The sequence below is a fragment of the Mastacembelus armatus genome, chromosome 6 (genome assembly GCF_900324485.2).
Source record: "Mastacembelus armatus chromosome 6, fMasArm1.2, whole genome shotgun sequence".
Classification (NCBI taxonomy): Eukaryota; Metazoa; Chordata; class Actinopteri; order Synbranchiformes; family Mastacembelidae; genus Mastacembelus; species Mastacembelus armatus.
In genome coordinates, this window is record NC_046638.1 from 7017820 (window position 1) to 7043934 (window position 26115).

A 26115-nucleotide genomic window follows, 5' to 3' on the forward strand; every position below is an offset into this window, starting at 1 on the left:
TAATTCATCCTATCCTCCCTAGTAATCTCTCCTCACATCACCTTTCCTGCTCCTCCTCCCTACACCCTAATACCGCTGTGTCCTTTGTTCCTTTTCTACCTTACCCTCTCCTCCCTTCTTCCATCCCATTCAGTCTTCAGCTCAAGACAGAAAGTCATGAGAGATGGTATAAAAATGTGTGTCAAAATATTCTTAAAAGCTTTGGTTGAAATTAATAACCAATATTTTCAGTAACAAATATAAAAGTATGTTTCAGATGACAGCTTTGAAAATGTGGGACATTAGCATGAGGTAATGGACCAGAAAAGGCTCAGATTTAGTCTCCTACCCTACCTTTTCTCCTCTCCTGTCTAACATGAACTTTATTACCTTCTACCTTCATATTCTGTCCTGTTCTTCCTTCCTTTATGCCCATTTCCCTCCTCAAACATTGTCACGGTGAAACCAGACACACCAACTGGAATCGATGGGCAAAATGACTTAAAAAGCCAATCCAATTTTCTTCTAGCAAAGGCTTATTGACATCAGTCTGCCGCTCTAAATAAAAGTGTGGAGGCCCCATTGAGAGACGCCGCTATTTCCACTTGGTTAAGTACGAACACTGCTTTCTGCACCACTTCTCAGATACAATTGTGAACTATAGGTTTACATTAATTCTGTCTCACACAGTCACAGATGTTGTTTCTTCAGTTGTTCAGTCTCAAGATCATTATTTTGTCTCGCCATCCAAGATCTGATTCTGCAGGCTCTGTGAACTATAAGCTTGTCTAAAACATTTGAGGTGTTTTTCATGCTATTCTCCCCAAACCTTTAAATACATTATTTACCTCAGTTCACAGATTTTGAAAGCCTGGACACCTAGTGTAGTCAGTAACCATATTACTTCTTACAAAATATTACACCAGAAAATCTGATCTTCCCGCAGGACTGATTTTGCAACGATCCTGACCCACATTTGAAAAACCACTGACAACATGCTATTCTCTCACGGCATCACATTCTATTATTGCTGACACCTGCACTGACTCCATACCTGAGCACAAAACTAAGGTTCAGCTATCATCTTGCTCAGCTCTGGCAGGTCGTCCTTACCGGGCCGGGCTCATCATTTTTGCTTCACTGTGCATTTGCTAGAAACTGGTGAAACAGCTGATCACATCTGTTGCCTATGAATAAAACACAACAACAAAATGACCTTTCCACATCCTGTTTGAATGAGCTGAAGACTGATCCCATCAAAAGCAACCTCCCACCATGACATCAAGCCAGCCATCTCGCCACCTCCACCCTGAGACACCACAGAGTCAGGCTCAGTTCAGTCCAGCTCTGCTGCCATGGTGATAAGCAGAGGGACGGGGGACTGACACTGAAAATAGCCAGAGCTGGGATGCTGACAGTGGCCAATAAGCAGAGTTACAAAACATCCCACAGCAAGATACACACCATGCCACTGATACCTCAGGGAGTTCTCTCATGCCATTAGCACTGACAAGGAAAACTGAAATCTGACCAGTAATTTGTATATATTATTTTATGGTCATTTATTTTGTACTTGTATTAGCAACTTTTGTTGTTTTTATGTGCTATATAAAAAAAGTTTGCACTTAGTAGTGTTTTTCAGAAAAAAGTGCTGTTGAAGCTACAGTAGCAATAAACACAATGGAGCATTTAGCAGTTTCTGTGCCAAATATCTTTCATCAGGAGTTGGAGGAGACCAAAACAGAGACAAACACAAAATGAAAATTAGACATAAATTTGTCAGGTGGACACAAGCTTACATCAGATAAATGTCAATGTTACCCTTGTTTGCACAATATGTAAACAAACCACTGTTGGTCAATATATTACACATTTAAACTTCATAGGGTGATAACTTCACACAATATTTAGCTGCACAAAAGCAATCCTGCAACAAAGAGACGTAATGTTGGATTATGACTTTTTTTAACTAAATACACTGGATATAAAAATACTAGAATATTTAGTATGAAGTTATTTGGATATTCTGACTGAACAGTTACATCTCTGTTCATACATCTCCATTCATTTTATTCAGCTACAAGTCAATGTAATAATTACCTGTACTTCACATATATCACCAAAACCCACCTCTAATCAGGTCTTTCTGTTTATAAAATTTTTAAAAAAACAGTAGCATACACCTACTTTCGTCAAATCATGCAAATGAAACAGGTTGACTTAAATACTTGATGAATAAAGTTACAAGTGTAGTTCACTGCAGTTAATGCCAGATAGCAAGATGTCACATTTCTCTCTAATGAGAGTTTGCTGGTTTTCTCCTCTAGACTGTTCTTTGATGTGTGTATGTGTTCCCTCATACATGAGAAGGGGGATCAACATTGCCATAGCATAGTCTATGAGTTTAATTTTAGACTGTTGCCTAATGAGAGAGTGTGGCTGTGGACGATATCATTCACATGATCAAGCATCATTACCGCCAAAGAGTGGAGACATAATTTCTTCCCCCATGATGAATTTACATTAGGGGACATGGCTCACAGAGACAGAGATGTGCTTTTATTGCCACTACGCTGAAAACAAGCTGCGATTCAGCAGAGTAAACTGCAGAGGAAAGATGATGTGTTGATATGCAAGTAATGGAAAAGTGCAAACTATCCATGAAAATGTTAATAACATAGCTAATAGCCAGAGGAAACAAGCTCTTATGGACATTTCACTGCAGAAAAAGTCTGCTGTAGAAGTTTTACCACACTGTGTTCACACCCTCACCTGCCAGTACTTCATATGATAAAACTAGTTAGAGTCAAGTAGATTTACTATTTTAGAAGACATTTTGAGAAGATTCGACCCATTACCCATTAATCTGCAGATTGTTTTCTCCAGATTGTCATCATTTAGTGCATTGAATGTGTCCTTAATTTTATACAAACCAATATATATATTTCTATAACACAGGACAAAGAAAATCAGCAAATTACAATTGAAAAGCTTAGAATAAGGAATGCTATTTAACATATTAAAAATCTAATAATTTTGCGATTAATGACTTAATCTCACACATTAAAAAAAAGTTTTAGCAACAGAATGATCCAACAGCGATCCATTAGTAACAACGTCAAGACTAAAACAAGAAATCTAGCAGATTTGGCCCATCACCTAAAGAGCTTCATAGGTATTACTTTCTATACAACAGGTGATTACATGGTCTAAGATCCCCATTAACAAACCAGAGGATACATCACCTTTACCTCTGTATCTGTCAGCAGGAATAAATTCCCTGTGTTTGCATCCGTTGCTTTAAGAGCATAATCCCAGTGGCTGTGTATTCCTCGATGTGTGTGCTGTGACCAAGTGACAGTAAATAGAGAGGAGCTGATTCCTTCACAAAATCAAACCCACCCCTCCAACACACCCACAACCCCTCCTCCCGTCACCCACGTCCCTCTCCTGACCCTCCCTCCCCTCTCACAGTGGGATTAAAACAACCTTTTGTCTCTCTACAATAGGGGTTAAACATTTCCTGGTATCACATGAACAGCAACCAAAATCCACAAAGTTACAGAGTGGGTTTTTAGACGCATTTGTACAAGAGCATTAAATATTCAAAGTTACAAGTTCAGACGCATCTGTCAGCAGGATGAGGATAACAGAGAACAACATCCTGCAATATGAATTTGGCAGAGCATAAAAGCAAAATTGACAAAATAATTGCATGTTAAATCAAACGGTGCATATTGTACACTAAAATAGCTGTCAGCTGCACTGATTGTGCTTGAGTCAGTGCAGCTTTCTGCATGTTCAATAGAGGGTGGCAACACAAATAAAAGAAAAAAGCCTCTAAGCATATCCTAAAGACTTCCTTTCCCATATAGTGAGAAGACAGAGAAAGTGCTCACCTACACTCAACAGATGTCCCCATGCAATCTAATCTAGTTGAGTCGGAGAGGGAAGCTTATTTATTGCCGACTTCTCACCAGTATTATTGCGACCCGTTCTAAGAGAATGGATGTGAAAAAGGCCTTTTGGTGTCTGTTAGCTATGGTTGCAAAGAGCAACAATGGTGGGAGCCATCCCTTTGAAAGTCACTATTCTCTAGTCAAGCCCTAAAAAATGCTCCTCTACAAAAGCACAGAAAATGTAACACAATATGCCTCAAAGGACATTGTCCATTAAACTGACTCTAGTATACGAAAAAACTTTGGACTTTATACTGCATTTCAGATGGAAGTAGTGTGCTTTTTAGTACTCCACACTAGTGGCCAATACAAGTCTCTTTTAAGATTAAGATTTTACACACAAAAAGCAAATGATGAGCTTATAAAATAAAATACAACTTTAAGGACCAAACCGGTAATTCCAGACTTGAGAATAACCACGTAATAAAGGCATATGAATTCTTTCTGCATCAGTGAGATATGCTCAGTGGCTTCACAACATGGTTATTGTTCCAGGCTACTGCAACTATATTTCCACCCACTTACCACAATGAAACCATCAGCCTACAGACTGTCATAGCTTCATTGGTGGTCAAGAGACCTGAAACCTCTGCACTGGAGTTCCACGTTAATTCACCAATGAACAGCTTCAGTCATTTGCTATGTAAACATAATGCAGCACGTTAAACTTTCTCAGCATGTAATGTCACCGCAAGAAAAGCCATGAATTTAAAAAATGTATCATAAATAAAAGCATTCATAGCGGCAGACATCTTTGAGGGAGATGATGGATAGCGACGAGGTGTATGGATTATGGTATGAAATAAGTGAAAGGGCCATATTTCATAGAGTGAGGGGCGTGATTGACCAAGTCTAATGGGCATTATTTCTGCACACTGACTCTGTTGAGCAGAGACACTGGGCGATCGCTGCCAGCCCATTGCTCTCTCAGGCTCACACTGAGATAGGACCGGCGCCCTCCCTGTTCTTTGTCACGACACCAATAGAAGGACGATATTTCAATGGCAACTTTTAACAGAACAAAGTTCATGCTGCAGTCTAGACCAAGTTGTCCCAACTAGAACTGCACACTGCATCCATTTGTGCGTGTTTGTGAGTATGTGCGTGCATTCACCTATCGATGTGTGTTTGTGCCAAGAACTCCTTTCAAGTTTCCTATTCAGAAATGTGAATGGGAATGAAATATGATTGGCTCTGGGAGAGAATAAGGGGCTGGGTTCATGAGCCTATCAAGTCAGGGTGGGAGGACACAATATTTCACTGCTGTCAGTAAGCAAACAAAAGGAAAAGTATGGATGTTTTAGTCCTCTTAAGACTGCTCCTAACCCGGGCCTACAAGTAATTTTCAACGCTTATTTGTTTGGACCCTCCTAACTATATTATTTTATGTCAAGTTTGTGGGTTACATTAAAACAGTAATTGTTTAACTGTGATTATCTATCAAGTAATAAACCATGAAGATGACTTGATAAGATGTCCTTGTCACTTCACTGTGTCCTCATCCATGTCTGAATCAGTTTTATCCTTGTTAACTGTGGCTGAACTCATCAAAACACAGCAACAGAGGAGTCTGAGCTATCACATAGTAAGACTATCATGTCTAATTATCAAAGGAGCGAGGTGAAGGAATTTCAGATTTAAAGACAAGAAAATACTCATCCTGCATCAAGCTGCATTGATGACACAGGCATCAGATTCAGCTCAGGGAACAAGGAAAACAAAGCGACCGGGGTCTTTAGGGAATTTACATGAATTACAGCAAGGGGCCCATAGGGACGGCTGCGACCTCTCCTCAGCTTTTTGAAACCAAACAAGATCCTGATCCCGCCCATCAACACAAACACCCTCACACAAACACACACACACACAGTTTCAGCTACAAATACACATATACACAAAGACACTGTGATAGGGAATAGTGCAGCTCGTTTCCATGGTGCCATGAGGCTGACAGGCCTGAAGTGTTAACACGCTCACAGACAACAGAGAGGATGATGGAGAGAAAAAGAAAAGGACACAGGGGGAGAGAGAGAGAGAGGCAGAGAGTGCAGTAAAAAAAACAAAGAAAGTGTAGAATAAGAGACATTTACCACACACAGGCAGCAGCCCGTCCCTTAGGTTAAGGACCTGTGGTGGCATGTATCGTATTTCTTTTTAGCTCAAAGACCCTTAGTGACACAATTCGAAACACACTATAGCTCAACTTAACAGAAGTGAGAGCAGCACTGGTCTCCTTTTTGTTCCCACCCAACCGTTTACAGCATTAGGGTTGTTTCTGGGATGTACGCTATTATGAAAAAACATGTTTATTTAAATTTGGGTTTTATTTTGAAGCTTTGGGCATAATCTCTATTAATGATAACACTGCACCCATCGAGTTAATTGCTTAGATCTGCATAAGGCTGACAATTATACAAGCTTTAAACACACCCTCAGGTTAGCCAGATATATAATAAACAATGTGAAAACAAACTTAAAATCCTGGATTACTCAGTGATGTATTTTTTTTATTTTCTGCTTAATATGGTATAGCGGCATCACAGGACAGAATAAAAGAAAACTGAAATTTATTACTTTGGCTTTATTTTTGCAGCCATGTTTTTCAGCCTGATAATCAGAGTCAATCACCATTTATATTCACTTTGTTCGCTGAGCCTGACATTGTGTTAATTTTGCTAATTTCTTGTTGGGGGTTTAATTTGTTTTGTCCTAACCAATCATCAGTGACTGAACTATCTAATTGAAAAAAAGCTGCAGTTAAATCATTGTTTCTTTTTCAAATAGGTATGTTTTTGACAGCTGCTATTTCTGTGTCATCTCATGCATATTTATTGCTATTTATCTGTTGCTATTTTATTTATTATATTACAAACATTCCCAAACTAAATCCTGTCTACTAAACTCTGATTTGTCCAACATGGTGACAAACGCAGAAAAATGGAGCCAGTGGATTCAACAAGATTATCAAAGCCATTTGAATTGGAGGTAAAACTAAAGTTAATTCACCTGTAATGTTGCAAATAATCAATGCACAGGAAAACCGAGCGATCACAACAGAAAGTGCATTAGTGGCTTATGTATGTTAAACCACAAAGACTGTCTATAAAAAGTGATGGATGTGTATAAAAGACAGTTTAGACAATACTGCTCCCCTTTGTTTTCTCTTCCAAACACTTGGCTAGCCTGGGGGTCTGTTTACATCTCGTAAGACCCAATGTTTGTGTTGCCCCATTGTACCAATTTGGAACAATGCTGCTGTGCTGTCAGTAATTACTTTTGTGAGTACGGAGCTATCAAATTCTTCTCATTGCTAACTAGAAACTAATGGATAATCTCAAAAGAAGTAAAAAGCAAATACACTTGTCAGGAGTAATGTATTTTTTACTGTTCCCAGAGTTTTCTTTAGGCTTGTTTGTATGGTTTGACTGCCCTTGTTTGTTGTGTTGCACAGCTTCCCTGTGCAATATAGAAATATTACTGATATATCAGAGTGCTCATTTTCAGTTTGAACTCTAAAGTGTTAGATGATCAGGCATTTTTATGTTTCTATTTATATTATTTCCAGGTTCCTGTACTTTACTTGGTGAGTATAATATAATCATACTGAAGAAAAATGAAAAAAAAAAAAAAAAATAGAAAAGCCTCCGTTTGGCTACTGCTATAATATCTTACCATCTGCAAGCCAATGGCTTTAGCTGACTTGGCCAATCAGAGCCCTACAGTATATAGCAATATGACAAACATTCATGTGGTAATGAAGCAGGAGAGGAAGCACTACAGCTTGCTTCGATGCATTGTGTGCGTGAGGCTCTCCTCCAAACGCGGAGACCACCAGCTGAGAACATGAAGGGAGGTGGAAGAGATCCAAGAGTTTTCTGCAGCAGAGAGAGAGAAAAGCCCACTGGGCAGGCCTCTTCGTCTATATGCTCCATACTGTCACTGCTAAGAAGATCATCCTCGGTCCACTGGGCAGTGAGCACCCATGGTCAATAAACACACATTGCCACACACACACACATACACACATGCTCTCAGTATGTACATGTGTGCTGATCCTTGCATCCATATGTGTCCACAGAAGGTGTAGGCATGTGTGCACCTCCTTCGCTTCCCCACCAGGACTAATTTCCATCCGCCGTCTGTGTGAGTGTGCGATCGATGCTGCATGGGGCAAGTCATCCAGGCTGTTCATTACTGCTGGCAACATTGCGGCCATAAGCACAAACAACCTGCCCCATTGACGCATTACTCACAAGCAACGGCCGGATGGACGGATGACAGTTTTATTTAACACTGTGCAAAAGCTTTAACCCATTACTTTACGAGCAGCTACAGAAAAAGCAGAACTTGACTGTGCTGCTTCACTGTCACTGCAGATTTACATTTCATTGGTTTTTATCAGTTTCATTAGCAAACCACAACAGCTGAGGGAGCGTTGTGTGTCCAGAAGCCATCTTTGAAGTGCATGTTTGTGGCAGCAGGAGGGGAATGTAATTTCTTGGCAGCAGGAGGGGAATGTAATTTCTTCCCTCCTTCTTCTTCTCTTCTTTGTCCTCGCCCACACTGCGTCTACCTCTCATACCACCTGTCTCTTTAACACAACCTGAACCTCCCAAGAGCATGCAAGCACATACAGTATCCGACCATGTATAACAGAAGTGGCACAGTAGTGCTGTCAAATATTCAAAGCCAAAGTGTTAGACAAACAAAACTGGTGGTGTTAGATTAAATTGAAATTCTGAGAACAATGACACTTAATTCGGAGAAAAAGACAGACCCTCAATAGGCATAAACTAACAGGCAGGCTTTGTATCTCTATTATATTTTTGAATATACAGCCTCTCAGGTCTTTCTTTTCATCAGTACAACAACCTGTGCTGTGCTACATGAGGAGAAAGGTAATAAAGAAGCTGCTTTTCACAGGCAAAGAAAAAAAGCTTAACCTGAAACATGCAATTATATATGTCTACTGAGATAAAACATATGGCAATGCAAACGGCCCCCTTCATAACCAATGCATCATATGTTTGTTTGTATGTATTATACACTTTTCAGTTTTCATAGGCAAAGGCAAAAATATTAACTTTCCAGGTTAAAAAAAAAACAACTATCTGATCTTCTGCTTCGTACTCTTCATGTGATGCAAAATCCATATCGCGCTCAATAGGTGAACACATATTGTTGAGAGATATTCCTATAATAACAATAAAAAAAAACCTTTCATACAAGCGAAAGGCACAGATGGGCAGGGTCAGTGTCAGTGACATGGCATTATTTTAAAGTGTGCCAGAGAAGGAACCCACGCTGAAGGATTTAATCAGCCTGTCTACAGCAGCCTGATGCAAACACACACGCACGCATTCACACACGCCCACATATACACACACACCCACACACACACCAGGTTGCTGCAGGTACTGAGATAAAAATGCAGAGGAATGGGAGACAGACTGATGTGAAATACAGGAGAAAAAGAAGGTATGCTACAGGCAGGGGTAAATGAAAAAAGCAGCAGTGAAAAGGACAGTGAAGATGTAGAGGTCCTGGCTAGTTAGCTGTTGTGTGTGTGCACTGGACATGTGTGTGTGTGTGTCTGAAATCTATGTGTGTCCATATTATTGTGGGAAGGGATAATAACGTGTACATTCCTTCAACATGAACTTAAAATCTTTGTTTGTGTGCAAGTGTGTCCCTGTAAGGTGAATTCCTGGTGAGTGGGTCATACTGTTAATAAAGGGTATAAGAACATTGAGGGGATGGCAAAATTACTTGCATAATAACTCAGTCAGGTCTGCATGATGGACTTTTTCCACACAATCTATAAACACAAACAACAAATTACAGCAGGGTCAGATCAAAAACACAAAGAGGCTTCTTACTAAAAGCTAACCAAGTATACTACAGAAGTATAGGCCTCTACCCAGTCCATCCCTCTTAAGACTCCTCCGTCCCTCCCTCAGCTTCTGCCTCTTTTCTTCTTCCCTGTCTTTCCTCCTCAGTCTTCCCAGACTCGGCGCTCTCTGGTGCAGGTGAAAGCGCAGGGAGAATGGGATGATATCACTGTTTTGCTCCTAGCATCTTGTCTGCATGCTGCATGGTTACACAGTGCTGCAGCTCGATGGAGCCGCGTAGTGAAATTAGTGTGAGAGAAAAGAGTACACAGAGCAAGAGACGGAGAGGGTGAGAGGAGCAAGAGAAAAACAAATGACTGTTTGACAGAGAGATGGAGAAGGAGGAGGGGGTGGTGGAGTTGGCTGGGTGGGGAGGGTGGAGGATCTATGTTACATCAGTGTGTGTATAAGATGGACACTGATCACTGGATCTGTGTGGGCAGGAATGCAGACTGTGCTGCTTTTAATTGCAGGACTGCTCTGTCCTCCTCTATGACAATACAAACACACATACACACACACTGCAAACACTGTGCAATGCACCTGCCATAAACAAGATTGAATTTACATTGCATCAATAATTCACCCTCACACATATCCCCAAACACACAAAACACACATACACACACAGGTTGTCTTTAGGAAACTGATGACAAACTGCAGAAAGACACACAGTGATACAACGAGAAGCAGGGGGTAACTGGTTAGAGGCAAACATACATCTCACTGACTCGTCCTGCATCCTTACTGCACAAATTAGCTCTGTTATTAAACCAGTTATGAGCTCTGTAAACACAGACAAAGAGGAGAATTATGCTGTCCTATTCTTAGAAACAGCAGAAACATCCCTGGGCTTCCGATTCTCGAACGCCGTCATTAGGCTTCATGTGAGACAGGCTGAGTACCGGCCAGGCTGTTTCACCTTGGGCAGGGTTTCAGCTGTCCTTGTTTTTTTAGCTGATCAGTACAGGATGCATATGGAGTTCTGTTATTGTTGTTTTAGTCTGTTGTTTTTCCACTTCAGTCGGTACCTTTTTATATTGTAACTGTGGCCTTAGATGCAACCCTTTGTCATTATTGAAGCATCTGTCCTGCATTTAGAGTAAGTTTTGATATGGTCTCTTTGAATACATGGCTTCTACTGTGGATTATTCTAAAATATATCTATTACTTTTCATTTTTCTGTCAAATGGCAGTTCTCAGGAATCATTGTTTTTCATTAATATTTTTAAGCAACAGTCCAACACCCATAGATATTCAAATTAAAGTAATATAAAAATGAGAACATGCGAATATGTGGCATTAACAACCAAAATAACTACCAGTTAAATTTTGGTTGGCTGACATTTATAAGATAAATAAGCACCGGAGTTGGCTATAGTGGAGTAGACGGGATGGGATGGTTTGGCCACGGTAGATTTGTTGGAAGGTATGTGACTATTTATTATGGAAGAAAGCATGCTGACTAGATTATTTATTTGGGTAAACAAATTAATGGGAGCTCTTCGTTATAGCTATGGGTGAATGATGAAGTATTCTAAATAATGAAAAATTGGTTTAATGTAAATGACAGTGGACTAAAAGTATATGGAGTACATATAAACATAATATATATATATAAACATAAGGCTACCAGTTATTTTCAGTTTGGTACACACTCAATGTAAAACCTTTGCACATTAACATGTTATCTGGGTCAAAATGTATGAATCATTCATAAATCAAACAAACTACAGAACTACATGGAATTGTGTTCTAGGTGATTGAGATTCTGTATTTGAAAAAAAAAACAGAGTTATTTGATACAAGCTGCATAAACATCCTTCAGCAGCTCAGATGGTTGCTGTGCTCAAGTCATCACTTAATGGACTCCAACGCTCTGATAAATATGTTCAACTACCTTTGGTATTTACAGTGGAAAAGCCTATGTATTGATCAAATGACCCATTAGCACTTTAAACCAGGCCTTTATTGGAAACTCTTAAAGTCGATTCCTTTAAAATGTTTTGAGAAAATGGATCCCTTGCTCTACTGGTATGGGATAATGCACTCAGTGGATACATGCTTCCATTAGGCTGCAGACTATGTGAAAACAATCAGTAATTCAAACATAAACAAGATTGGTTGACCTTGGAAGAGGCTCCAGCAGATCCCCGTGACCCTGGTTAAGGAATAAGCGGGTATAGAAAATGAATGGATGGATGGACCTTGAAAGGTACAGTCTTTATATTCTCACTCAAATAAGGTAAAATAATGTTGGAAGTGGATTCTTTAGAGGGAATATTTTCTTGGGTCTAGGAATTTATTCACTTGGATCTCAAACACAGGAGGGGGTAGGTTTTTTTGAGAAGTGTGTAACAATTGGGCTTTTCTTTGCATAATTATTGAGGTTAATGCAACCCAGAGCTTCTGTGCCATTGTCTTTGAATGTGGCTGCTATTGCTTAGATGAATAAATTAGTGACAAAACGAAGCTGACAGACAAGCTCTGCCTGAATGCACGATGTCAGAGCAACTGGCACAGTGGATAAGAAGAAGCTGCAGGAAAAGGCCTCCATGTGATTTGCCAGAGACAACAGCCTTGTCATTTACAGACTGGAGTTTTCTCAATGACATTATTTCTGTGGTGGCTGTGCTACATGTGCAGTTATTCACAGCCTTCAGGGGATTTCACACAGATTCAAGTTTGTGTGTGTTCATCTCTGTGGTCTATGTTCTCTCTGCCTAAGCCTTGATAAGCAAAACTAACACTGCAGCACTTGTGACAAGACACCTTGTATTCTTCAGGGAAATTATATAACAAAACAGGACAGATGCTCACTGCTGAAAAAAAAAACTTAGATTACAGTATAGACAGCAGCATAATTAGAAAAGTGATGGATTTTTTTTTTTTTTGAGTGTGTGTGATCATCCTTATTTTTAATTCAAAAACTGGCTGGTGGGGATTTGTTGTGAGCTGCATGTATTGACATCATGCTTAAAAGTGTCTCCCCTCTTACTTAAATAGCACCAAATGTCTTATATGGACAGTCTGAGCAGATGAATAGCTAAAACGTATGCAATAAACTGTGCTCAAAGATACTGCGCAGCATATAGAATGTGTTACAGCAAATTGTCCTGTTTCCAAATACTGCCCAAATAAAGAACAAAGAAATAAACTAATCACAACTTCAAAAGTTAATGTCTTATTCCACTTATTGTGAGAGAGGCTACTAAAAAATTAAGTGTATGACAGTGTAATCGTTTGTATCTCTTGATTTAGCATTCCTAAGCAGTAGACAAATGTTTAATGTTTACAACACAGTCTGTGACATTTATCAGCGTTTATTAATACAGTATTCATCAATAGGTCTAGCTTCTTTTATGAAGACATATTTTACAATATTACAGCTGTTTTACTACATTATTATTCATGATCAGTTTATACACTAGTATCCACCTATTTGTGCCCACAGGAGGAGAGTTTCCACAACAATCCATCCCATTATTAAAGATGAAATGTAGACCTCATAGATGAAAAGTCAATGGATTACCAGTTAGTCGATCAGTCAAACAACAGTGTCCATCCTCTCAGAGCCATGAAAGTGGTGATGAGCCTTTCTCAAATATGTTTAACTAGAGCTAACAGCACTGTCGTGTCAGCCACATTCACCCAGCTGCAGTGCTATTAACCCACCACACAGGCAGAAATCAAATTATACACACCCACAGTTACTTCCTTATTCCCACAGTGACATCCTTCTTGTGACGTGGGACCAGAGCTGGGTTAATGTACTTAAATGTGTCCCTGTCTGGGCTTTTATGTGCACTACTGTTATTTCTCCAACCACTTGACATGATAGATGCGTGTCCTTGGCATGACTAATGGCTAGCTAGAGACCTCAGAGAGCTCTTGTCAGAAAGGATAAGTTCTGTGAGTGGTGTAGGGGGGCCAAGGACACCTCAGCTTCAGGAGGAGGTCTGAGTGCTGCCTGTCTCCAGAAAGTCCTTCTAGGGCCTGAAATCAAGTCTGGGGTGTGGATGAGTCTGACTGTGAAGGGTGACTGACCAACCAGCCTGCCTGTTCAGGGTACATCCGGCTTTTCAAGATCCCAAGAGAAGTCAGGTATTAGTCACATAAAAGACGCTAATCATTTTTAACTCCAGGGTTTTTCTGTTCCCCCGGTTAAGACTCTTAGTCTAGTCAAACTGTTTTCACTTCACTTCTTAGTTCTTCATTTGTTGAACTTGGAGCAAAAGAGATCTCAAAGGTCAGTGTCTTCATCCAATAGGGCACCAAGCAAGTGTAAGTCTGTGAATGCTGTCATAAGAAACGCACCAAATTATTTTTATAGTTTTAAATCATTTGGAAGATCACTTTTTTAGGAAGACAAATACTTAAACTGCAAGTTTCCTGTCCATCTATTGTTGGTATAACTGCTGACAAGCTCATTTGATGCCACAGTAATCTCTGTATTCTAGTAAATTTAAAAAGCCCCAGCTATAGAAGAATAGTCTGGATCAGCACTTTATACTGCATTTCCTCACTCTCTATAGAGTGATCACAATACCAGTTAAAGCTGCCTGCTCCTTTTCCTTCCAGTGTGTACTCATTGTAGAGTGGCAAGTCAAAAAGCCCCACACAGTGGTAGGCATCCTGATCCCGGTGTGCCTTTCACATGGTAAACAGTTTCAGATGGGCCCAGTATTGTGCTCCTATAATACAGCATCTGCTTTATGGCATGGAAAAAATGCATTGTCACCAAGTGGCAGTCAAAGAGCCATTGAAGGACAGCCAGGCCTTAACCGAAATGCTAAGGCTCTGACCATGACACTGGCTGTGGTGGGTGGTGGTCAAACGACCTACATGCTACTCCTACATTGAGGTTGTGAAGGAGGAGGCCAGGCCAGAAAATCAAATATAGGTTCACAAAAGTCGAGGGACTCAGGAACTTTATAGTCTGGCCAAGTTTTAGAACAGTATGCTGTGCTGCACAATCTACTCAATATACAACAACTTTAGTGGAGCTAAAAAGTCTCTAATGAGACTTTGTATCCGGCCTCAATGCAGCAGTGTAGTGGGTCAGAGTGCTGCAGTGAGCACTGGAGCTTGGCCAGGTGGGAATGAGACACTGTACAGACAGAGACAGAAGATGCCCCTTATCCCTCAGCTCTCCATTAAACATTTAGAGCTGCACTCCTGCGCTCAGCACAGCTGAGAGCGGCTACTGTGTGAGTCTACAAGGGAAAAAGTCTCAATGTCACACAAGTGTTCATTTATGCTACATCTACCAACACTATCATAAATCATCTGGCACAATGTGCCACACTGCTGCATTTTCTTTTTCTCTAAGAAAGTTTAGTTCGGAGCAGGATACGAGGTGAAAAAAGCAGAGGCACAAACAGAATGATACCATAGTAGAAGCTATTAAAATTAGCCCATGGCAATTAATAAGCTCTTAACGTCTATAAAATATATAATAATCCTCATATTTCCATAAGTGTGATCAGAACAATTAGGTAGATCACATTGTGGAGAAGCTGAGAATAACAATCCAAGTCTGACTGTCCTACTTAAAGTCACTGAATCATCCCCCTTAAAATTACAGTGATACAATGAAAGGAAAGGCAACGATGGAATAAAACACTTCACCCAAAACAGACTTTATCATTTAAGCTGGTCAATATGACAACACAGCATAGTGTATAGCTATTTAATACTACATGTTATGGCTATAATTATTTTTTATTAGTGATTAATCTGCCAATTATATTCTGTATGAATCAATTATCTTATCTCTAAAATGTCAGAATAATTTAAAATCCCTTTTGCATATTGGAAGTGTCCAACCAACAAATCAAATCACAAAGATATTTCATTTACTATGACATAAAATTGAAAGCAGCAAATGTCTGACTTTTTTTTTTGCTTGGACAGCAACTCAATTAATTAATAAAAAATTGTCAGAATAGATATTTTATTATGCTGTTTGTAGCTTCCTTTTAAATATTGGTCGATTAGATTGTGGGCTATGTTGCAGGTCGTCTTTAAGACAATGTCCAGTTTTTAGATCATTGCTGCATTGATGTAATATTGTGTCTTTATGGTTTTCCATTTGCTGAACTAAATGCTGAACCCACATCACAGTATTTTGTATAATAATATAATATTGCATACACTGTCCATGTTTCCTGTATTAAAAGTCTATTATTAGTCTAATTTAAGAAGCTTATTCTGGCAAATATCCAGGGTTAAAGAGAAAATTAACACTCAAACCCAATTTTCTGCTATTACCATATCAAGCACATACCTTAGAGTCTGCTAATTTTAGCATTACAAAACACAGATATGTTGAGGTTGCTCTAGTTTGAATTCACGGAGGCCAAGTGGTGAATGAAGGAGGTTAGGCATGCAATTGTCCAATGTTATGTAAAGGAGCCACTTTTATACCATTTTACCATGTCTGATGTGAAAAAAGAAGTGGTATGTCAATCAAATTGAAGTACTATGATGAGCTGTCCTTGGTGGTTTCTCTCTGGATACCTATTCTATTATACTTCAACTCCACACAATATGAGTCACAGGGATAAAAAAAGGATAGTTTCACAAGACATTATGGCTAAAAATGGACCTCCTTCATAGCGGCACATAAGATGAGTAGTAGGTTTTATTCACATTCCTCTTTTCATTCTTTAAACCAGCCATTTGGAAGGAATTAATTCAAGAGGGTTGTCAAGGACAGGCCCCTGCCACTGCTGTCAATGCTGAGCTTCCACTCAAAATTCATATCCAAAGTCTCATTTTGGCTGAATCACAGCTTAGATAAACAGACCAAGTGAAACAAATTCAGGGACTTTTTGTTTTGAGGCCAAAAGAGCATTTTCAACTCTCACGTCGGCTGCATTTTGATGCTAGACTGAAAAACACAACTCCCAAAAAAAATAATCCTGTAAAAGGGCAAAAAGACATGAGAAGCTGTTGCAACTTTTTACTTTGCAGCAATACTGAAAAGCCGCTATTTCCCAAAGAAAGTCCTTCCTATAATGACAGATGAATACTAGAGGCTTTATTCCCATGGTTTTAGCTCAGTGATACCTTGGAGATGTAGGAAAGTGCACATGAGGAGAGAACATGGACTCAGGCCTCCAGCAGGTGCATTGTTTCATAGATAAAAAGAAGAGAGCCATATTTCAGACTTGGTTGTATCCTGGTGAGAAGGAGAACATGTCCTGGTCATTGTCTCTTCCCTGTCTCTCACCCGATCCTGAACCCTCACCCTCCTCACCTCTACCTCCCATCAGCCCTGCTTCCTACAGGCAAACACCTGATCAATAGCGGCCTCCTGTTGTGAGTTGTTCTCCTCACAAACGGACTCTTTCAAGCACTGTTAAATGGAAAGCGATAACAGTAAACATGTACTTTCGCTCAAACAATAGAGCAAGTGAAAGGCAAACCCTAAAATTCAGACTATACATCCATCCCACACCCTAAAAATGGGACAAAAGAGAAGATAGTTTGCTGGGGTTTTTTTATTGACTCAAAATGCAGCTTTGAGGAGGATGGGGGAAGTGGGTAAAATGCTCTTTCAAAGCATGTTTTCTGTTCTCTAATCTGTCTGTTGATTCCACCCATACAGACACACTTCTAATTTAACTTCAAAGCAAAGGGGATTGTGTATGATACGGATGAAACTCTGCATGAAATCAGTTTTTCTATCATTATCTCTCTAAAACACACTCACATTACTGTAGCTATATGCACTATTTCCTTCTGCGGCCATGCACATTATCGCAGACTCACTATGGTGAATTTCAAACTGTGATGTTTGCTTTGAACTTAAATTACCTGATATGTTTCACTGCTTCCAGGATGTCGTGACTGACATAGTACCGAACCTATGGTGACATCAGTCATCACTGAAGCTGGGTCGGTTGATCCAGTTTGCATGGATTTGATCACCAACCCCCCTCTAGTCAGCCCCAGCTTCAGATTATGGGAGTCTAGTTATCACTCTCTCCCAGGGCTGGGTTTTGGGTGCGGGGCCAGGGTAATCCTAGGGAGTTTGACTTGGGATGGCTAAGGCTTAATTAGATTTTTTTTCACTTCCACTGACTGTGGAGAATCCAATCAGTCCGACCTCCATGTAGTTCCCTTATTCGGACCTGATTAAGTACAATATCAGTGACATTTAAGGCAATGTTGGAAATAGGGAAATCTACAAGTTCATAATTTATGTAAGGATTGAATAAATGTTACATGTTTGCCTGTGGCTTTGCCCTTGGATACGAAAAACCCCAAAATTATAACGACCTAATATAAGTCCTCACAATAAGAGCATTTGTACAGTGGCCCCAAGAGCTCGACATACTGCAACTTAAGAAGACCCATGCAAACAGACAAAAAGAGAAGAAAAAAAATTTTAGCAAAACAGGCCCAGCATTTAGAAAAAATGCTGCAAAAAGGGAAAATACAACCAAACACACAAACGTGCTGCATAAAGAGAAAACAAAATCCAATTATAGAAACATTATGCAAGTAGCACAGAGGATAACAAACATGTTTCTGGGAGCAGTAAAATATAGATCTATATATATCTACATGTGGATCAGGTTTTAGCAGACAACTGTCATGTCTGCACACTACAATGTTTCCAGGGGGGCACTAAAAAGTATTGGACATGTAGATATATAAATCAAACCAACACTGAGCCTCATGCTTAAATATCACATTCACAAACGAAAATGTGGTAACACTTCCTTTCATTGTGGCTGGAGCTGGTTGTACTAACTCTGTGTGTGTGTGTGTGTGTGTGTGTGTGTGTGTGTGTGTGTGTGTGTGTGTGTGTGTGTGTGCATGTGTGTGTGTGTGTGTGCGTGCGTGTGTGTGTGTGGCATGGAAATACAAGAATACACATATATGATATATTTTAAATGTAGTGTAATCATGACATAACTGGCTGAAATAAAATAATAAAATATGGTGTAAGGGTGACTAAATTATGCACCATGCTAAGAGCACAACTAATTATTTTCAATTTTGATTATTCAGTTAGTTTCATGTTGTATAAAATGTCAGAAAATGATTAAATACATGTTTCTATTGACTGTTTTGTCTGACCAATGATCTAAAATTGGGACATTAACGATTAATTGATTATAGCAATTTAACGGATTACAAATATATTAGCCAATAATGCAAAGTACACGCAGTGTAATTTACTATAGTTGTCTGTAAATACCTGACTATGCCATTAGATGCTCTTAAGTTCAAATAAGCAATAAAATGAACAAACCTCCTTCAAAGGAAGAAATAGGTCACAGTGTGGCTTTCTGAGCTCATTGTGGCAATCATGCTAATGAACACTGCAGCATAAATTTGTTGTCTGGCTGTGGAGTTCAGCTAATGTTCTGAGGCTCATGCTAATGACAAACTATGCATCAATAAGTCCTACAAAGGACCACATTCAGTAGGTATTGAACGCTGCATACCGGCAACACATTTAGCCATCACACCCTGTCAAAGTGACTCATCCATACACTTTTTCCTGTTTTCAACACATCAATTTCAAGCAGTGACTATTCACTTGCTGCCTATTATAACTCACCCCCTGACAGGTGACACTGTAATGATAATGATATTCACTTCACCTGTCAGTGGTTTTAATGTAGTGGCTGATCAGTATATAAGTGAGTACAGCCTCTTGTACGAGAACAATGCAACTTTTTATTCACATTTCATGAAGGCAGTAGTAAACATTTAAAAGGGTCCCCCCCTGACATATCCCAAAATGTCAACTACAATCAAGATACTGACTTCAAAACCAGGAGCTATATGAATACCACTTCAGTGACACATCACAAATGACCACAGAGTGAAAGTGTCCCATTTTTCTGTCACAGGGTCTGTGGAGGCGTGCTCTTTGTCACGCAGTAACCCCTTTGAGCAGCATGGATCTGCTCATGAAGAGATGTGATCATTGTGCCCAAAGCCCTGAGAGGCCAAAAGCCAGCCAACGTTAGATATCAGAGCAACAGGTCTGCTTCAGGCCAGTCTTTTAAATCTCTGCCAGTACAAAGCCAACTAAAAGCAATATAAGGAATTCCATTTTTTGCCAAGATCCAAATATACAATGGTGTTATTGTGTGTCAAGACATACAGGAAAAGGAGCAGCTGCTGAAAATGTCCACAAACTTTAAGATTATTAGATTCATTGTCTCTTTGAGAGACTTTGCATTAACACCACAGGGGATTGGCTATAAACCGTGGCAGCCTGACAAAGACTCATTGATATTTCCACATAGACAGAGGGACAAACACAGAGCTGAAAAAGCCCAGTGTTGGCCCAGACGGCTCTCAGCCACACTAGACATTTGATTGGGTTATCAGGACAGCCAGCCTCAGAGGAGATACTGATAAATGAAGTTGCCATTTGTCCATCTTCACAGCCAGGCTCAGCTAGCCCACAGCAAGAATTTATCTTAGAGACAATTACCTTCTTCTAGCTCCTAAAACAGGAAGGGACTGACCAGAAGGGGAATCTAGCGATTTTTGTTCCATTGCTTTGATTTGAGCCTAAATTGTTCTGGCACAGGGGCAGGTCACACCGGATGTCCTTGAGTTTTTATTAGTAAATCAAATTCAAAGATCAGTTTCTTTTTGTGACAGCTGAGGTTGTGGTTGGTGATTATTCTACTAGCTATATGACTATTAGTAAATCTGAAAAGATGTAACCAAAAACATTTGGACAAAAAAATCCTCAAATATGTTATAATAAATTCTCTTATCAGCTTCTGAATAGATCAAGTGAAACATTTCAGGACTAGAGGTAAAAAATAGTCCCCCACACCCCTCACATTTCAGGAAAAATGTCTTATTGTGGCTCCTGCTTGTTCCCAGTGTTCACTACCAATCAGCATGGCAGCACGATCAGTGTGGAAAAGGAGATTTTGCTGTAGCTGCCTGGCAGAGTAACTCAGTCTGCTGGCAAACATGTTTGATGCTCATTGTTGTGTCAATGGTACTGACACGCCTGAACCTCTTCACACATGTGATCAGTGAATGGCTCAGCTGATTGGTGTAAAGGAAGGAACAGAGATGTGGTTTGACAGCACTAGTGCTTTTCTGACCTCAGTCTCCCCCCCTTATTTTAAAGACTGGACAAAGATTGTCTGAGTATGGAGTAGGTTTTTGCACGTGGCACCAGGACAACAAAAAATTTTAAAAAACCAAAGCAGACAATGTCTGCATTGTGCTTTGTGCTTTTGATATCTCAAAGGACATGTGCGTGTATTTTCTGCTCAATGATAGGAATCACAGATCTACACTTGGATTTGTTTACCATCCCATTCCTTTGTCTCCTCCAGGAGATTTTTTTTTTTCCCAGGATTCCTGTGGCTGTGTTTGGGAGGTTTAAGGGATGAAAAAGAGGGAAAGAAAAGCCCATTGGTCTCAGCTCCACAGAAACAGCATCTAGAGCCAAGCTGTCATCCCACTTGGATTAAGGGCCCTCACTGGTGGCTGCTGAGCTGCTAACATGGTGTCCTACCCTCGGCCGGGGTGTGGGAGGGGGTAGAGGGTAGAGCAGAGGGTAAAGGCATTAGAGGGATGGGCCTAAATAAGACTTTGGGGTCAGCGAGCCCTCTCAACCATGGAAAAGCCACTTTATGTCAACTTTATTCATGAGTTGACAGCTAAGTGTCTCCTTCTTTCCTGTTGATTCAATGACTGTTGTGTCATGTGCTGGGGCAAAAAAAGATAATCCATGCCTGTTCTCTGCTTATCTCTGCCAACCCCCACTTTCACAAGTTTGTAGAATGTAATGTTCAACAACAGACTGGTGTGTATGTGGACGCTTGTGGTGGATTTCTTGGCAGGGCTCATTCTTTAAATCTTCAATGATACAAGCAGAATAATAGCTGTGTTGATGTATTTACTGAGCTATTAAACACTAGTGGGCTGCATTACTGTGCCAACAGCGAGTGGGATGTGCGGAAGAGTTTTTCTTAAGCCTATGCAAGCAGAAGGAAGATGGAAGCTTGAGAACAGAAAGCATTCAAGTACACTCTCTTCCTTCTCTGTAATTTTGGCGAGGTTTCACTATACCACTGGAGCAATACCAATGTACTGTTTTCAGGAAAGGAAAGGGAAGTACTGGGCCTTGTTATGTGATGCCACTGGGCAACCTCTCCAACATCTGCTGGCCATCCAAAGTTGGCCAGAGCTTCGACAGGAACGAGGCTTCCAGCAGCAAGTACTGCCTCTCCGGTCATCTTCAGCAGGAACAACTGTGCGTTCAAACAGAGGCTCCCACACCCGAGCTTCTATTGTGGATGTCCTCGGGCTTAACCCTGCATCACCCCCCTACACTGCAAGAAACAGGGTAGAACAGCCGCCCCGCCAGTACAGAGAAAACAAACCCCCTTTGTTCCCCCTGCCCCTTCTCAGCGTTGACCGAGGTACATGATCCACCCCTCCTTCCTCCCTCCTGCAACTCCAAAAGCATTAAAACACTTTTCCCTCCGTTGTGCTGCTTCTTCTAGTGGGTGGCAAGAGAACTGAGCATCAGAAAAGACACTGTGAGGGCACAGGTCTCGTTTTATTTGTTAATTTCAAGTCCCTAAATTCAAGGTTGACTGGGAGTGGTTTATGAAGCTAGTTAACATGTCAGGTGATCTACTGGGGGTAGACAGGGAACATAAAACCCACAACATTACATACCATTATCCCACTTCAAAAAGGGGGCTCTATTGCTGTCATTCCCAGGCAGCTGGATTGAACAGAAAAGAGCATCTAAGTGCTTTGTTCTCACTAAGGGGTGTAATAACATGACATGAGTGATAATAGTGATAATAGTGCTCCCTGAGCAACCCTGAGTGATTGTGTGTGATGACTGTCATGGTGTGAAGCTCTGGTGTAACAATTCAGTCACAATGGACCATCTAGGGACACCCACACTGACAGCTACTCAACATCTGTCCACAGTCCATACTGCTCAAAAAATACAACCTAAGGTAATAGTGCAGCATCTGATTTTATAGATGACAATTTATCTATTATTTGTTTGATTACTACTTTGGTTTAGTAAAAAATAACTAATATAATACACAATTGAAACAAAACCAGATATTTTTTTCTTTAAAAAAATGCCTCAAACTATTAATGGATTATCACAATTACTGCCAATTATTATTATTAACAAATTGTTTCAGCTCTACTTGGGATGTAATGTATCTTAAAAAAACAAAGCAGTTTTAAAATTCCATGAAAAATGTCCATGATAGCTTTCCAGAACTCAAAGATTTTCTTTGTCTAACCAACCTGTCAAATGCTAAATTTAAAGTGATATAAAACAGAAAAAGCTGTAAATCCTCACATTGAAGAGACTGGAATCACAGCGTGCTTGGCAGCTTTTCATTAAAAAATGTAATACATTTTGTTTTTCAAATGACTAATTGATTAATCAACCAATCCCTTCAACAATAACTCAGCATAAATCACTGAAGCTGTGTTACAAAAGAGAAAATAGTGAAGCAACCGCACACCTTTATATCTATTTACAAGGACAACAAGAATGAGTCTTGCTGTGAACAACACATGAATCACCTTATATCCATTTGTCTTAGTCATCTGTCACCATCCACCTCTGATAATGTAACCTAGACTTAGGATGTAAACATCAACAGTTGCAGCTGTGCGGAATGGATTCACAGGAACAAGTCAATGCCCATTAGGGCTACTGTCTAACTAAGTGTGAAACTCTAATTGCACCCACCAGCTTGCAACCATGCAGGCCCCACTCACCAAGAGAGAGAGAAAGTGAAGCGTATGTATATAATGAACATGTATGCCCTTTGTTACGTGTACTCATCTGCCCTTGCATGCATTTCTCCAAATTACAAGCAAGGCAAGTGTTCAGGCAGCCGCTAAATGGGGAGGACCCCCAGTTCCCCCTGCGATCCTCTAATGAGGAGCTCATCAGTCCCAAAATGAGACGAACATGCCTGTGACAAGCAGGTCCAGGCGATGTCATTGTGCTGCGCTGCCGTGTGTGACTGGCCCACTGGGAAGAAACACCCACACTGCAGTGACACTAATGGATAGGCAAGGGCCTCCACTGGTCCTTGGAGATTTAGCTTCATCACAGCTGAGGAGCACAGCACTTCTACTGACGACAGCTGCAGGATCATCTCCACTCGGAACACAAGTACATGTGTCTCCAGAGCACACTCAGTCACTCAGTCAGTCAGCAGGAGTGACCTGTGATGGTGCATTATTGAACAGTGCCTGTGCGATCTGGCATGAAAAAGAAATGATGATGGCACCTCATTAAAGAAGAACTTGGACTTAAGTTTTGGTCAGTATTTCTGTACAGAAGTACTTACTGTACAGATGAAGTTATACTACATGCACATCTTAAAGTGATGTGTTCAAACTCTAGTCCAAACAATATAGTCAGTTCAAATCACTTCCACTCTAGTTTGAGTCTCACTTCCTTCCCCTTCAGGCTTCGCTGAAACAGTGTCACGCTCTCCGATAACAGAAATCAGTTTGGTCTATAATAAGTCATAAAAATGATAATCAGATATACAAAAGTTGTAATCAAGCACAAGCATCCCTTTAAATGTTCACTCTCATACAATAGAGATTACTCTTAATGTTTGTTGTAATACTATACCAGGCCTACTGGCTTTAAATGCCTATCGACTGCAGCTGCAATTTGTTGAGGTCATGTTTTTATTCTTATCTTATTCAGTAAATGGAATGGGCATTTCTTCTGATAAACGAAGAGTCTCCTTGGAGTGAAAGCCTCTCAGGTTCACATCAGTTCCTCTAAAAACTGATGTCATCGACATTACCACAAGTTACACAGAACAAGTCTTTCTATCTATGAGACACTTTGTTCCATCCTGTGGTTGGCGGAGTTCACAATGCCACAGACGGTTGCTCACAGAAGCAGCGTTGATCGCTTAACGCAGGATGGTCTGCATGTTTCTGCGGCCCACAAAGTGAAACCAGTGACATTCTCCCTTCAACACCCAAGCTTTTCCCATAGCCCCCGGAGCAGAGCTGCCCGCCGCTGGTTTTGGGTCAGCAGTGTGACTGACTGGTGCTCTCACAATAACTCCAGCCAACGTGTGTCATGATAATCTCTTAGTTATGCAAATCTCCCCGTCTAGTGCCGTTTGTGCTCAGAGTGAAAGTAAAGATGGCAGCACAATGTAGGTCACTATCTTGTCCTGATTTCTCCACCATGGTCAGACCAGACTGGAACATCCTGTTAATAGAGCTCCAGTAACAGCAAAGTAGTGACTCTCAGGGCACAAGCAATATCCAGGTTCACCATGGTCGAAGCAGGACTAAAGAGACCATCAGAAGTGACACAAACAGCCGGAGATATGAATTTGTAAGGTGGCATCACAGATTTTGCTGCCTGTTTCTGAATTAATGCAAACCAGGCATAAGGCAGGGGACAGGGGGATACTGTTATCTTCTTAAACAGATTAACAATAGTCTGCCCGGAGTGAATAAACATTTACTAGAAAGTGTGTCAGCTCCATCAGTGAGCAGCAAGAACGGGAGCTTCAGACAATGAAGCAGGGGTCATTAGCATTGTACTGTATTAATTTGGATATTTGAGCAGGAGAGAAAGTGTGTTTGTGTGTGTGTGAGTGTCTGTGTGTGTGGGGGGGGTACCATGATGTTGAGCTCCCCCTTGACTGAAGCTTTGACCAAGAGGAGAAAGAGGGAGGAGGATGAGGGGGAGTAGGGAGAGGATTGGGTGGGAATGTGTGGGTGTTTTTCTCCAGCAAAGCAGTCGTTAGGATATGGGAAATAAACGGCGTGAGATGTAATTTGTGAACCTCCGGGGGACTATCATAATTAGATTGAGTCTGATGAAGGGAAATGAGACTAAACAAACTGAATGGTCAGTCGAAACAAGAGAGAGTTGTGACATGAATATGATAGGAATTAAACATGGGAGCAAATCAGCTTAGGACATGAGGGATTTTATGTATGAGGGCAGCAATTTCATCAACGCAGGACAAAAAAACAACTGTCATATACATGAAATCTCTGTATCTCTCAGTCCCTACAGGCTTAAGGTGAGTATCATCAAGCAAAGGACGGCTCATACCAAAGGTTGAGGTCGGAGGAAAAGAGGAAAAGGGTTTGTCTCAGGATCTTGTAAGCAGTGCACTGAGTGTGAAGCCCAGCTGTGATGTGCACACCTGCACCTGCTGGCTCTGATGACCACAGCGCTACAGCCTAACGCGTAAACGCCTCGAGCAAAGTGCGCTGTCCGGCTC

At 40.6% G+C, this 26115-nt stretch overlaps 1 protein-coding gene across 8 annotated transcripts in view; it reads right to left on the reverse strand.

Annotated features, from left to right (window-relative positions):
- LOC113132567 (neuronal cell adhesion molecule-like) overlaps positions 1-26115 on the reverse strand; it is a 62700-nt gene that overhangs the window by 35457 nt on the left and 1128 nt on the right. Inside the window, exon 2 of one of the 8 annotated variants that reach the window (XM_026310770.1) lies at positions 1093-1166. The exons of the other annotated variants lie outside the window; for them this stretch is intronic. The gene's annotated coding sequence lies outside the window, so the exon portion shown is untranslated. The remainder of the gene's footprint in view (positions 1-1092; positions 1167-26115) is intronic. 8 annotated transcript variants of the gene reach the window in all.